The sequence below is a fragment of the Podarcis bocagei genome (genome assembly GCF_964188305.1).
Source record: "Podarcis bocagei genome assembly, chromosome: 10".
Classification (NCBI taxonomy): Eukaryota; Metazoa; Chordata; class Lepidosauria; order Squamata; family Lacertidae; genus Podarcis; species Podarcis bocagei.
This window is the reverse complement of record NC_138135.1, coordinates 24,536,236-24,551,504: the sequence shown is the minus strand read 5'-3', so window position 1 is coordinate 24,551,504 and position 15,269 is coordinate 24,536,236. Positions and strand designations below refer to the sequence as shown.

Below are 15,269 nucleotides of genomic sequence, written 5' to 3'. Positions count from 1 at the left end.
CAACTCCAGAGTGGGACAGTTTGGTCTGGAGTCATGGAATGAGAGGGAAGTGTTAAATCTCCTCCTGTTTTGCCACAGCCTCAAACTAAACCAGGAACTCCAATGGGTACTGCCAGAGTATTAAAAAATTAGACCAGGAGATCTGACCACAAGCTTCCCATGTGATGTGGGACAAGAGAAATTACACAAGAGGCATGGATGAGAGATGTCCAAGTTTTTTTAAAAAAATCTTATTTATTGATTTTTTCAAGCTGCCCATTTTCATCCTAATCAAAGGAAAGGCACAAGAGGAGCCTAATCTAAAGAAGAGAATCTGTTCCACCAATGAGCTTGCTTTTTTATTATAAGAATGGCCAAATATTACTTAATTTTGATGGGATATGGGGAAATCCCATTTACCTGTAGCTTTAGAGTTCAGCAGACATCAGTATAGTCTCGTGTTGTCATACGTATCTGGAATACTGCACCCACAAGCGTTGTCTGGGTGGAAACTGGTGAAATGTCCAGGAAAATCTTCAAAAATAGCTGTCTGGATTTTCACTTTTTGCAATATGGCAACCCTAGTATAGTCTCTCCCCTTCTCCCACTCCTTCCTCCTTAATTTGTTAGGAATTACTGTGCTTAACGCTTGTTCTCGATATCTGATTTTTGTATTGAATTGGAGTAGTACTCTCACAAACAATGGGCACCAAGCAAACTGAGTCACTGCAGTAGAATCCTTGGGCGTCTTTTATACTCTTTTTAACGGAAGAGAGCCAAATGGTAGAAATTAATTTCCCAAACCACTTGTCCTTCCTCTGGCTAATTGGAATTAACTGATGGTGTGCCAGCAACCAGGGGTGTCATCAACTGCCTGCATTCCTTGCTACCTCCATCTCTGATCTTTTTACTTGCTCTTTGGCTTGCCAAGAGAATCCTTCAAGCTAATAAAAGTCAATCAGCTATCTCATGCCCTCCAACATTTCCCAGATGAAAATGAGGGCATTGATGTGCTTGTAACACTTCCTCTCACACCATCAACTGCTGCCTTGAGTGTTACCCCATTCACAACTGCACTTCGCTAAAAGCTCTTCTCTGCCTGCTCTACGTTTATTCTGAAAATGGCATCCCCAAGTGGAATTCCCCCCAGATATACCCTAAATATGATAACGTGATGCCATGAGGGTATTTCCCCTGTCGGTAGGAAGCAAAGGTCAGTGGGTGCCATTAGGCAGAACTTTGGGGCAGAAGTCAAGGGCCCTCAAATGCATCAGTGATGGTATCAGGGTACGACTTTGTGGGAAGAAGTCTGCTTTCCATTGTGGTGTTCACTACAGGGGGTCCAAGATGACTTGAGCATGATGGAAACCAGCAGGCAAAGTTCTGAGACATTATGGGAACACAATATAAGGCAAGATCAGGACTTTAGACTGGCAGAAAAAAACAAGTTGTCTTAGCCTTGTTTTGGAGCAACTGGCAGAGCTTCATCATCTGGACTAGGTAGTCAAGATGAAAGTTCCATCCTCAGAGTGCTGTCTCTCTTCTGTTAAAAGGACAGTGCATTTTTCTGCAGCTGTTGGTTTCCTCCAGGCCAGGCATAGGCAAACTTGGCCCTCCAAATGTTTTGGGACTACAATTCCCATCATCCCTGGCCACTGGTCCTGTTAGCTAGGGATGATGGGAGTCCCAAAACATCTGGAGGGCTGAGTTTGGGGATGCCTTCTCTAGGCGATCTGCTTTCAGCCTGCATGAACTTCTTGGAGGGAAAGCCCCTGGAGTTTTCCCTGATTCTATTAAGAGTATGTGGTCTGATCAACAGTTAAGTGGCAGAGATATCTCATTGGAATTCCAGGGACATGACGTGGGTTCTAGTGCCAGAGGATCCACATGGGAAGTACTGGTAAGTAGATCTGTTGTTTTCTCTTCAGCTACTGTTGTAGGAGGACATTCCATCTGATGATTTCGAGTCCATGACACTAGTCCTACCTCCAGGATGAACAGAAGGGTCTGGCTTACCATGTTTTGAACAAGTGAATGAATAAGTTTTATTATGTAAGAGGGCTTCCAATGAAACATTAAGTCCAGTGTCCAAAACTGCACCACTGGCATTAGTGTGAAATGATGGGTGAGGAAATGGTAAAGGGCCAGAGCTCAGTGGCTGAGCTTATGCCTTGGATGCAAAAGGTCCCAGGCTCAATCCCCAGTGTCACCAGGTACAGGTGGGAGTGTCCCTGCCTGAAACCCAGCTGGCAGTCAATGTTGATGATACTGAGATAGATGGACCGATGGTCTGGCTCGGTATCAGGCAACTTCCGATGCTCCTATAATGATCATAGAATTGTAGAGTTGGAAGGGACCATGAGGGTCATCTAGTCCAACCCCCTGCAATTCAGGAATCCTTTGCCCAACTTGGGGTATGAACCCACAACCCCCTGAGATTGAGTCTCGGATGCTACCGCCTGAGCTATCCCAAGGATGTAGTGACATGATGTATCGACGTACGTTATGGTACATCTGGGGAGAACCTGACCTAGGGATACCATTTTCAGTTCCAATCCCATATCCCCAATAATGTGCACAGTTCCATCCTTAGTTTTAGGAGAACTAATGCAGCGTTCTGTCACTAGGTGTCACTATTCATTTGCTTCTTGTGTTAAGAAAGTAATACTCTCTTCTGTCCTTAGATGCTGCTGTTGGCTACATGAGTTGAGGACTAGCCTTAGGGGTTGGTGAGCTAGGCTCTGCTTCGGATGCCAAGCTGAAAGGGGTACCAGTCTGAGTTTAGTGGCTTGGTGTTGAGTGAGTGAAATTGGGTGGACAGAAGAGCAGTGGCTTTAACCTCCCCCTGCCTGTGCAAGTTCTACACATTGTTTAGGTAAAAAAAGAATTTAATTTCCATGATTAGCTTTAAAGTGTGTTTGAGTTTTTCTTAAAATCATTTGTTCAAGATAAAAATCAGCACCATAAACACAGCAAACATAATACTAATGAAATTTACAAAAAAGCTGTAAGAGGTCCCATTTCAAAACTGGATTGTTGATGTTATTGTCACTTTTATTACTTTCAAAATACAAACACCCTGTGCAAATTGCATATAAAGACAATATAACAGATCCAGAATACCCTGTTGAACTGATAAGGAATGATGTCTTTGATTCCAATAATTAATAAAAAGTCTTCCATTCCAAAGCAAATTTTGTCAAGCCTGTCAATCTACCTTGTCTAAAATGACAAATAGCACTTAGCTGGTACATCAGCAAAGACATGCAGGGTGGCAGCAAAATTGGATCACACTTAGCAGGATTTTCATCTATGTTTTTAATGTTTGTAGTATCCTATTTTGGGTATGACAACCAGAACAGTATGCAAGCCTGGTCACACCAGTGATTTGTATAACAGCATTATTATATTGGCAGTTCTTCTTTTCAATCCCTTGCCTAATTATTCCAAACATGGAATTCACAGCTGTTGCACAATGGGTTGACATCTTCATTGAGTTGTCCCCTACCAGAAAAAACACCTGTATTGTTATAGTGTGCTTCCACTGCTTTGTGAGCTTTGGCTTGTGCAAACTGTATTACAGTACTGAGAGATCAAGGTTTCAAACAATGTTGCTCTTGGTGGATAGGAATGATGGGAGCCTCTTGTCCACCAGAGTTGATCACAAGCACATTTTGATGATATTCAACTTTGAGAAGCTATGCTCCTCATTGGCTGTTCCAACACGAAGTGTCAGGAGAATTTGTAGTGCTGCCCAGACATTTGGGAAGACATCGCTCACTTGGGTGTCATCGATGAACTGCTTGTAGGGCATCTCACGGGAGCAGTAGGACCTACTTGCTAAGTCGTACAAGTTGGCTTTTCAAATAGGATGCTATTTATTCTATGGCCAGCCCTGGATGAGGCATTTGACTATAGATCATGAGTGAGGACTCTGTAGCCCTTCAGATATCATTGGGCCCCAACTCCCATTGGTTCCAACCAGCTTGGCCAAAGGTCAAGAATAATGTGTTGGCTATTTGTGATAAAATAGACGTCTTACACAAGACTTGAAGATAAATCTTTACTTGTCAGGTTGACAAGAGTTAAACAACAAGTATTACACACACACACACACACACACACACACACACATGCACACACAAATGCAATGTGTTTTTTCTCCCTTGAACCCAAGAGAGGGTTTAGTCCTTTTTGTTTTCAAAACTCCTTCATAGCAGTGCATAAGGATGGACACCAGCTTGCCTGTCTTCACAAACTCCTCCAGACAGCATCTCCTTGAAGTCACCACACTTCCACATTCTCAAAGAATCAACTATCAGAATAAACAACTGACTCTCAACTGCAAGCTGCCACCTCCTTTCCCCCCAAACCATTTATTCTTTGTAAAACCCCTGGACAATTAAGTCCAGTCAAAGGTGACTATGAGGTTGTCACTCCAGGCCAAAGGAGCCGGTGTTTGTCCACAGACAGCTTCCCGGGTCATGTGACTAAACTGCTTCTGGATGGAAGCCAGAGTGCACAGAAATGCTGTTTACTTTCCTGCTGCAGTGGTGCTGTGCTTTCAAACTGCTAGGCTGGTAGGAGCTGGGACAGAGCAATAGGAGCTCACCCTGTCATGGGGATTCTAACCACCAACCTTCTGACTGGCAGGCTCAAGAGGCTCAGTGGTTTTAGACCACAGCATCACTCGCTCCCTTACTTATATAGCATAAATGGGCATGGCAGTAGGACTGCATTGCTCCCCTGAAACTCCATCCAACTGGATGAGAGGGAGCACAGCACTGATGAGGTCAGCACAGTGCAAATGTGATGGCAGAGCCCATCCAGGATTCCTGATAGTGCCTGCTGCTGCACCGCCGCTGCACAATTTCTGTTCTCATCCTGAAGCAAAGTGCTTAACCCGAGGTACTATTTCTGGCTTAGCGGAGTGTGTAACCTGAAGCGTATGTAACATGAAGGGTATGTAACCTGAGGTACCACTGTAACCAACTACAAGAGACTGAGCAAAGCTATATTTTATGATTTTGGTTTGAAACTTAACAAAAGCCATAGTTAGGTATTAGAAATCTGATTTGCTTTGATGGAGATGTTGGGCCTATTACAAGACAGCTCAAGCATCTTTTCATATCAAAGCTGTACACAATGAACAGAATTTACTACTTGTAAGCATATGAACTGCCTTAATTGTGTGGAAAAAACCCCATAAATAAGAGGGTGGTGGTAAATCAATGGCAGGTAGTGAGATGATTTCACCATCTTTCTTCAGCGCAGCATTTAAACACACACAGGCACAATAGAAGATGTCAGTATTTAGCTATTCAGTGACAGAGTTACACTGATAAGTGGATAATAATAAAACAAGGAGGTAATAGGTTTGTTTTCAAGGATTAATTCTATACAGAGTAAGAACCTTCTGTAGTGTACTAAAGAGCTTGCATAAGGATCTGTTTTAGATAGAGAAATGATTGGGGGGATTAGACTTGTTCCTGAAATTTGAAAACACACACACACAAACAGAAATATTGTGCTTTTTGTCACTTCCAACTGCTGAGCCGAAAAACCTACCACATTTCTGATGAAACCTACAAGTCGCACATGTGAATGTGCATCTTGCAATGTTTGAGGTTGTTTTCCAGCAATGGTAATTACATGATATTGTAACTTAGGGGTAATGGACAGGATGAGAACCACCAAACTGAAGCTCAGTCCAGATTAGACTGAGGTACCGTTGGTGGGTGGTTGCCTAGACTGGATCGATGGGAGGTTCCCTGCTCTTGATGGGGTTCCACTCCCTCTGAAATTACTGGTACTTGCTTGAGGAGAACTTTGGGATCCTTTGCTGCTATTTGGCCTCAGTGGCCTGGAGTGCCTTCCATCAGCTTCAGCTGTTGGCCTAGCTGTGCCCCTATCTGGACAGGGGTAGCCTAACTTCTGCTCTGGTAACCTCTAGGTTAGATTACTGCAATTTGTTATACATGGGGCTGCTTCTAAAGAATTTGGAACAGGGCCGTCTTTACCTGGGGGTGCAAGGGGTGTGGGGAACCCAGGGACTGAATTCGGAGGGTGCCAGGTGCCCACCACTGAAGCTGCCTAAGCTCTTAACTATCTACCTGTTATGAAATAATAATTTTGATCAAGCTAGAAAAACAAAATACATATATACCTAAGTATTACTGAAATGTATACCTACTGTTTCACTAAAGAACTTTTGATTTTGTGCGTTCATTTACCAAAGACGTGCTGTGCCTCGCCAGCGGTGGTGCTTGTCAGACTCAACAACGGCACTCACAACTAAATTTGGGGGTGCTGGGCGGATCTTTCCACCCTGGTGGTGCATATGCTAAAGACTTGCCTGGTTTGGAAACTTCAACTGGTGCAGAATTCAGCAAACAGGTTGCTCACTGGAGCAAGATAGTTTGAGCATATATCACTGATCCTGGCCTGATTGCGCTGACTACCAATTAGTTTCCAGGCCCAATTAAAAGTGCTGGTTTTTGACCTATAAACATCTCAAGACCACAGTACCTTTGTACTGTCACGTCCATATTATTTGTATCCTGCCCATCAGACTAGGTTGCCCCAGCCACTCGGGGTGGCTTCCAACAAAACATAAAAACACAGCAGTACGCCCTCTTTCAGAGTGACTTAAGTTGTGTTTTCTGTGAAGTTTCACAGCATGTAACAGAAGCACCTTGAGTTTTCTGTGTTCCTAAATGTTAAGCTTTGGAGCATACAGTGGCTAAAATGTTCCCATTTCAATGCTGATTGGGGTGGCTCAATTATGCTGGAGACAGGGACTTCCCTTGACCCCACGTACAGCACTGGGCATTCATTATTACTGTATATATAGAGAAGTATATAACAGTTTCTGCTTTCAGGTTTTGCCTTTGTCAAACAATCATTGTTGAGATTCCTTTTATTGCTCCTGACACCTAGATCCCAGGAGAGAGAGCAGTTCTCTTGGGACGTGACTTAAATGAGCCTAAGTTGGTTGTTACTTAGACTAATGGGTCCATTTAAATGAATTGAAAGAGCCAGTTGGGAATTCTTAACCTTATGGCACGTAATATTTGATGGCAGGTGTGTCATTTCTTCTCGGGTTCTTTGAAATCCTGAACCTATTGTGGCAAAAGGAGATGAGTGGAGAATCTTCTGTGACTTATTTGAGGGGGAAAGTAATCTACTCCAGCGTAATCAAGGTAGTGCCCTCTGGATGTTGCTGGGCTCCAACTCCCAGCATCCCTGACCATTGGCAATGCTGCTGGTGCTGATGGGAATTGTAGTTCAGCAAACATATGGAAGGCGGCAGCACTATGGCTATCCCAGTCGAACTCACCAGGGCAGAGCAACGTCTTCCCTGTGCAGATATGTTTCCACCATCTGTTCCAACCACAGCTGGGGATGCATCTCGGTGTATGTAGGTGGGCCTGGTCACATGGATCTTTCCCATAGAAACAGCACCCATGTATCTGACCCCATCTGCCTAGCTGTGTCAATCAGATGTAGTTCACAGTTGTGTGGGAGCAGAGCATGGAAATATGACTCCCACATAGGCAGAAAATGGATTCAGTTCACATTTACAAGCAAACCTACCTAATTCACACTTCCTGAACCAACAAGCCAAGAGAGACATAGCTGTCCTTCAAACTTCACATCTCTCTGGCTTTAAGTGACGCAGTTCTCCAACACAAAAGTCTGCACATATTTGTGAAAAGGGATGTGCAAGTCTACATTATGAGAAATTGCTTGCAGAAATGCACAACAAATTATGTACATAAACGCATATATTAGGAGAAATCCTCCAAAATGCATATAGATTTTTGTTTGGATTTGTGTAAAAGATTTTTGGAAGGGTTTTTTCCCTTGTCTTTTGATTTCCTGAAAAATACTAAAATGCTTAGAAAATACTGGGCAAGAATTGGCTTACAAGAGCCTTTCAGACATAACTGTGGTTCTATGGAATAAATGGCATCAAAGAACATAATGCAATCAACAAATCTTAATATTGAGATGTTGCTGATCACCAACCAGTCCAATCTCAGTCAGTGTCATGGGTAGGTAGGGTCAGATTGGTAAGTGTCCAGGAATCTGATATTCCCTAGAGCAGGGTTTCCCAATCTTGAGTCTCCAGCTGTTTTGGAGTACAGCTCTCATCGTCTCTAGCTAATAGGATCAGTGGTCAGGGATGATGGGAATTGTAATCCAAAAACAGTTGAGACCCAGGTTTGGGGGAAAATGCTCTAGAGCAGCCTTTCTCAACCTGTGGGTCCTCAGATGATGTTGAACTACAACTCCCATCACCCCTAGCTAGCAAGGCCAGAGCTCAGGGATGATGGGAGTTGTAGTCCAACAACATATGGGGACCCACAGGTTGAGAACCGCTGCTCTAGAGCCTTAGGATGATTAAGAACGTCAGAAGAGTGGGCTGGATCAGGTCAATGGTCTGGCATCCTTTCTCAGATTACTTGATTCTCTGTTTGCCCTATCTCTGTCTGTCCTAAAATCTCTTTTTGAGATTGTATGGTTTCCTAAAACATAAGAACCTGATAAATCAGAACAAAGGGCCATCTGGTCCAGAATTTTGTTTCGCACAGAGGCCAACCAACAAAAGGCCTTGTTGTGTCTTGGTGACTTTTATTCAGTCATGGTGCTTCTGATCCTGAAGGTAGTGTGGCCATCATGGCATGGAGTCTCAGACCTTTCCTCCTGAATTACTTCAGCTTACTTGGTTAGGACTGCGATGCGGCAGGTGGCGGCATGGTTGGAGCTGTGTGGACACACTTGCAGGAGCGCCAGATGGGTTCAACCTCCAGAGTCCTGACGTCGTTGCTGCCTTGTCCCACCTGCTCCATGCTGTCCAGGTAACCTGCAATGACACTGGCGTTGTGAGGGTAGCTCAGCCCATCACATGGGCTGCTATAGCATGTGAGCTTTTAACATTCCTATTTCCTGGTTTGTGAAATATTGATTGAGGCCAGGCTTTGTGAGTGTCCCAAACTGGCTTGGGAAGACAGGAGACCTCTAATCATCCTGATTCTCCTTGTTATTTGGTCTCTGCACAGAGCTGATACACACACACACACACACACACACACACACACACACAGTGTTTATAAAAGCTTTAAAATACTGGTATAGCTTTGACCAATCAGCTGGTTGTAATATTTAGAATTTTGGAATGTAATAGCCATCTGCAAACAATTTTTTATTTTTTAAAAATGTTTTGTTTAGCTACATATGATGCAGCACAGATTGATAAATTTGAACACATCTTGGGTTTTTTTAAAAAAGTGATTTTAGTTGTTAATAAACATCTGTGCTGAGCAAGCTCATTTCAGGTTTATTAAACTTAATTGCTGGTGCATTCCCCCTCTAGTAGCACGATGCAGTATATAGAAGCTTAAGCCCCCCTTCCCAGTGCTTCTGATATCCTTATGCACAGCCACAAGAGAGCAGCTGATCCACAAGTCTGAGAAGCTTCTAGGAGTGTGATTCAGAGGGGCTCAGATAGTAGCATTATTTCAAGAAGCTGCACATAATTCGAAGAGGCTGCACATATGTGGACTATGAAAAAGGGCATGATTGCAACATGAGTCATTGTGAGTTATATACAATGCTCAATTGGCTGTGCGCAAGCGCGCACACACAACTTATTAGACTACAAATGCTACTTGTATGAAAAAGGGTACAACTGCTGATGTACAGCTCTCTGACAAGGCAGGGTTAAAAAAATAGGATTTCTGGAACTCTTCTTATTAAGCAAGGGTGATAAAGCAAGTTTTTTCTCTCACTGCCTTACTGTTTAATTTATATGTAAATGACCAAGCACATAATTACAAAATAATGCTTATTTCCTCCCCACTGGCATTGCCACACACAGTGAATAATTCCACGGTATGGTGATGATATTATGCTTTTCATGTTTCCCAGAACCTTACTCCCCTCCCACCTTGCATTCCCATAGCATGTGATTTAAAAATCCCCTTTCATTTTTTGACATTTCCATCATGTGGGTGGGTAATTTTTATTGATTTCATTTATTATCACTGAAGTGATATACCATATGCGGGTTTTTTTGTACCAGTGGGAGATTAGGAGAGCTGGGTGGATGGGATATCTCCATGGAATCCACCCCCCTGGCGTAAAGGGTTGGATTACTTTGGCAAAACAATACATGATTGGGATATTTCTTTTCTTTTTATCAGGGTTGGCAAACATCTAAAATGTTCTCGGGGGTGGCAAAATGTTGTGTTGATGTTGTGCGTTAACATACCAGCGATGTGGAAGCAGTTGTAAAGCATGGAATTGCTTGCAGGTTCCACAACAGATGTACGTAATTAACATGGAGGTCTAAATCCCTCCTCCCAGAAAGAACACGAAGTCTAGGGGCTAAAAATACCTAACTCATGGGTAGACAACGAGGTGCCTTTCAAAATTTGTTGGGCTAAAGCCATGGTCTTCCCAGTAGTGATGTATGGAAGTGAGAGCTGGACCATAAAGAAGGCTGATCGCCGAAGAATTGATGCTTTTGAGTTATGGTGCTGGAGGAGACTCTTGAGAGTCCCATGGACTGCAAGAAGATCAAACGCATCCATTCTTAAGGAAATCAGCCCTGAGTGCTCACTGGAAGGACAGATCGTGAAGCTGAGGCTCCAATACTTTGGCCACCTCATGAGAAGAGAAGACTCCCTGGAAAAGACCCTGATGTTGGGAAAGATGGAGGGCACAAGGAGAAGGGGACGACAGAGGACGAGATGGTTGGACAGTGTTGCCGAAGCTACCAGCATGAGTTTGACCAAACTGCGGGAGGCAGTGGAAGACAGGAGTGCCTGGCGTGCTCTGGTCCATGGGGTCACGAAGAGTCGGACACGACTAAACGACTAAACAACAACAATGGCTGATGGAAATTCTTCCAACAACATCTGCTGGGCACCATGTTGGCTATCACTGACCTAGCTCAGTGGTGGCCAAACTCGGCCCTCTGTATGTTTTGGGACTACAATCCCCATCATCCCTGACCACTGGTTCTGTTAGCTAGGGATGGTGGGAGTTGTAGTCTCAAAGCATCTGGAGGCCCGAGTTTGGCCACCACTGACCTAGCTGCACTCTCTCCTGATATGCCAAGTCTTTAAACCTGAAGAAATAATTATTTCTCCAGATTTCAAAGCCTTTACATCATAGATTCTAAAGGAGACAGGCTTGGGTTCAGTAACCATTTATATAGACCCCAGATTCTTAACAAATTTTGTAATTCTAATCTGATTATTCTGGAACTACTATTTCCCCCCACTATAATGCAGTGAGCAGTGGAGCTTTTATTATGCTCAGCAGAGACTGGGATACAGAAGAGTTTGGATCAATTATCTAATCCAAATCCAGTATATACAATTTGTGTCTTAAACTCAGATTTGGAATCTAGAGACCACTTTTGCTGTTGCTGTTCATTATGCAGAAGTTTTGCTTTGAGTCTTGGCTTTATATTTTCCCACATGAATTTGAAAAACAAACTGGTCCCATTTGCTGATTTGGATATCTTTGTTGGTAAATGTTGAAGTAAGAAATTTAGGCCACAGTCACACCATACACTTAAAGCACTAAGATAGCACTTTGAACACTCATAGCTTCTCCCATATTTCCCTGTGAAGAGGGATTGATTGCTACACTCCTCTGAGAATTGTAGCCATGCAATGGAAGTAAGTGTCTCCTCCTAACAACTTGCAACCCCCTCAACAAACTATATCTCCCAGAGTTCTTCAGCGAAAGCCATGACTAGTATTATTTTGACCTCAGAACCACCGCAAGATTAGTATTGTGGAATTGGATATAACTGTTGAGTGACAAAATATAACTTTCAAGCTCAAAATCAAATCAAATATTAAAGGAAAGAAATGCAGATTGCAAAAGAAAGAACCACCGCAAGAAACAGAAATTTTGCCATTCTTGAAGCAGAGATTCAAATTATATAATGCCGCACACTTAGTTAATTGCATACAAATCTCATACTGTATCTGGTTATTTTTATACCCAACTATCCTACAGGCTTTTCCACCCACTTACAAACAAATCTATCTTTAATTTGCTTTCTAGAGCCTGCTGACACATTTATGCCTATGATTTCTCTCTTCCCTTTATTCAATCAGTATCCTGCTAGCAGTCCATATGAGCTTTTCAAAAATTCCTCTAATGATTGCGGAGGCTTTGTTAATGGTGAAGCTATATCATCGGCATACAGTTGAGTCCCCCTCTCCCTGCTCGTATTATTGCTTTCTCCTATTTTAATAGCTAATTTTAATAGCTTACGGTTCTATTGCTAGCAACAGCAAGAGAGGGTGAGCGGTTGAAGTCCTGTGTAGTTCTTTTGGTTAACACTAATGCTGGTGGTATAATCCCATTGATGCAAATGCTCCCTCTCAGACTTAAATAAATAGCTTGCATAGATAAAATTATGCTATAAACTCTTTAAAATGGATGAAAATGTGCTTCCAGGGACTCGGCTAGATTGGTAAATAAAAAGCATTTTATATGCGTTGTATATGCAATATAACACTGTGACACCAGATGGTGATGTGGAGTCCCGCCTTTCCCAACTGGATTTCCCTGTATGAGTTTACAACACGTTTAACTGAAACGTTTCTTTGACGTGTCTAGATCCAGCCCACCCAGGAGGATTTTTTTTTAAAGAAAAGGAAAAGGATAAAAATTAGACAATGACCCATGGTGCAGGCATTTGACATCATCTAAGACAATGGAATCCAGACAAAGACCAAAATATATCAAAAATATGCCAAGCAATTATTTTTCCAATCAATGCATGGAGTCAATTTGGACTTTATTCTCATATCTCCTCCTCATTAAAAATTATCATACTCTTGAAAGCTATTTTCTCTGATTTCCCCCCACATTTAGATTCCAAATTATGCCCTCTTGAAGGATAATACCAGAAAATTTCAGCAGAACGCTGCTCATGAGTCTGTAGAGTTCGGGCAATCACAAACATTTCAAATTGTGCACTCTCTTACCCCCCCCCCCCAAAAAAAACCCCTAGGGTGAGATTCATTAAGAAAATGTGTCGAGGCCAGTGCTTTTTTTCTGGGGATACACATACCCCTAAACATTTTGTGAATCTTTGTACTTTTATCCATTTACTGTATTTATTTTCCCCAATCTGAACTATAAAATGGTGATTTTCTTGAGTCAAAATGAGAGGACCCCTAAACATTTTTTTAAGGGGGAAAAAAAAGCACTGGTCGAGACCCAGCAGAGTCAGAGACCAATGGCATTGTCCAAACTTGCTGGTGCTCAGTTTTCTGAGGGGATGAGTTCCTTTAGCATGTTTTCTCACAGAATGTTTTCTCAGGCTGAAGATTCAAACTGGGAATTTAGCTCTGTGATGAATAAACAGCAGCTCCTAGGATTCTCTGTTTGAAGCCATGCACTTTAAGAAGAAGAAGAAGAAGAAGGGGAGTTTGGATTTGATATCCCGCTTTATCACTACCCGAAGGAGTCTCAAAACGGCTAACAATTCCCTTCCTCTCCCACAAGAAACACTCTGTGAGGTGAGTGGGGCTGAGAGACTTCAGAGAAGTGTGACAAGGTCACCCAGCAGCTGCATGTGGAGGAGCAGAGACATGAACCCGGTTCCCCAGATTACGAGTCTACCGCTCTTAACCACTACACCACACATATGGTGTGGATGTGACTGCACTCTCAAATTCTGAACTGACTCAGTCTGCCCTCCTGGGCAGGTGTGTTTCTGCTCCTTTCCTCACTTTTCTGACTTCTAGCTCAACCCCTGGCTCCTGTCGCCTGCCAGTAGCTCAATCCTGACAGCTAGGGGACATGGTAGAGCATGACTGACTGGCTGTGGACTTGAGCACTCAACACGAGACAGGTAACCAATATAACAACATGCTAAGAGTGTTGTGTGAGTGGACCTTCAATTAGGCTTGGTCAGTCACTGATGTACACTTAATATTTCTGTAGAATTCCCTACGGATGTTGGAGGATGGATTTGATTAGCTGCATCTGAATTGGAACGTGAATCTCAGTTTCAGCTGATCTGTGAATTCAAGCATCGGTTGATATGCTTTGGGCTGTAAGCACTTGCTTGCAGGAGTTGAAATTTCTACATGGTGTAGCTTTGCAGAATTGATTGAGGTCTAGACTGTTTTCTGTTCTTTTTGTATAAAATTTTATTTATGGATTCATAGGTATATTGGCCACTGCCTGCAGCCAGAGTTGCTTGTTGATGGGCCGGCGGTTGATCAGTTGTGACAGCTGCTCTGGACTTAAGAAAGAAATACAATAAACAGAAGCTAATTCTCCTTAGGCTTCCACCTCAGAATTATAATCCTATTTATGACATCACAATTGGTTGCTGTGGGAACACCACTGGTATCATGAAGAGAGAGTTACAGAGGGAATAAGCAGCTGGAACAGATGACCTTTCTTCTACAAAAATAAGGCTCCTGTTTTCATACAAAAAACAGGGGTTCCAAAAAAAGAACAACTAAGTGAAGTGCAGAAGATGCACATTATGGTTTCTTAAAAAATGCTGCTCATTGTTTTCCACTAGCTGTCTTCGAGCTTCTTTTAAAACAGCCAAGTCACACATAGAAGGGATGGTTTGCATGCGTGATTCATGGATCCCAGTTTGGCGTTTTTTCCACTCCTTTCATGGATGAGTCTATTCTCTCCTTTCCTATTCATATTGCTGTTTTTTCTGGGCTTCTGGGAAGGGCAGGATAATAAACAGATAATATAATGATGGTGATAATTCTATCACTCAAACTGGCTCTCCCCTTAGATGAGTGACAGAGCTACATAATGTTTATTTATTTCATAAAATGTATGTGCCACTTGGTGTGTGTGTGTTTAAAAAAAACCCTCTAAGCAGTTTGCAAAAAGAATGAAATTATTGGTAAAAACAGCTGAAAGCAGTGATTTAAAATGTTCCAAAAACAATTAAAACAAATGAGGAGCTAAAGCCCAAATTAAAACACTTGTCCACATTCTACATAACTGGATAGTATTGCCTAAACAAACTGGGATTACTGTAGAGTGGCTAGGGCAACCTAGCCAGATGGGCAAGGTATAAATATTTTTATTATGTACTGTGGTCATTGGGAGAGAGTCAACATAGGTCTGCTGTATTTCTTATAAGTTATAGTTTGCCTGTTATATGGCCTGGTATGGAAGTAAACAGACCATTAACTGTTCTTTAAAACTGAAGACAGCCTTTGATTGGAGCATCACACTTGGGACAGAAACATTTTTTGTTCTTCTTA

The 15,269-nt window shown here is 42.5% G+C and overlaps 1 protein-coding gene across 7 annotated transcripts in view; it reads left to right on the top strand.

Moving 5' to 3' along the window:
• The window catches only part of DGKI (diacylglycerol kinase iota), a 275,714-nt gene that overhangs the window by 22,914 nt on the left and 237,531 nt on the right, over window positions 1-15,269 (top strand). The gene's annotated exons all lie outside the window — the stretch shown is intronic.